The sequence below is a fragment of the Euprymna scolopes genome, chromosome 5 (genome assembly GCF_053919585.1).
Source record: "Euprymna scolopes isolate OS-2025 chromosome 5, ASM5391958v1, whole genome shotgun sequence".
Lineage (NCBI taxonomy): Eukaryota > Metazoa > Mollusca > Cephalopoda > Sepiida > Sepiolidae > Euprymna > Euprymna scolopes.
Window position 1 is genome coordinate 94508637 of NC_136486.1, and position 1036 is coordinate 94509672.

A 1036-nucleotide genomic window follows, 5' to 3' on the forward strand; every position below is an offset into this window, starting at 1 on the left:
TTATGAAACGAAACATAAATAAATGATAACAATATAATATGTCTCCGTTTAAAAAGACACATTAATATGCAAAAAGATGTATATAGAGCTACCACCTCTCGCTCAGTCACTCTATCTATCTATCTATCTATCTATCTATCTATCTATCTATTATATATATATATATATATATATATATATATATATATATATATATATATATATATATATATATATAGTTGATTGTTTGTGTGCATATGTTTTATTGCCTTGACTATAGCATCGGATATTGCGTATGTGTGCATGTTTATACGGACGCGCACATGCCCATGTCTACACGCGATCGTAGAAGCGTGTGTGCATGCGGACACATTTGTGCGTGTGTTTGTATGAAAGAAAGATTTTCCTTATCTGCCTGGAAAAAAATTAACTTGTATCACGCATAAATAAATCTGCGTATGTATAACATATGTGTACGCATACGTACTATATTTTATCTGCAATAAGTCTACACAACGACAATGACACACGCACTGACACACGTGCCGACACATATCTAGACATTTGTTTTCGCACACAAATGTATAGACATATAAGCAAGCATAAATATACACATTCATACACATATGCAAACATATATATATATATATATATATATATATATATATATATATATATATATATATATATATATATATATATATATATATATATATATATACACACAGGGTTAGACGGATGTGAAATGATATGTATATACGTATTGCATTTTTTCCCTGAGTCGGTCTGTTCATGGAAAAAATGTAATACGCATAAATACATATCATTTCACACCCGTCGAACCCTCTGTGTGTGTATATATACATATATATATATATATATATATATATATATATATATATATATATATATATATATATATATATATAATATTTTGTGTACAGAAAGTTGTTAGATGAGACAAAACATTGGTACCGTCGGTTTCAATTATTATATATATAAATGAATATATATATATATATATACATATATAAATCACTATATATATATATATATA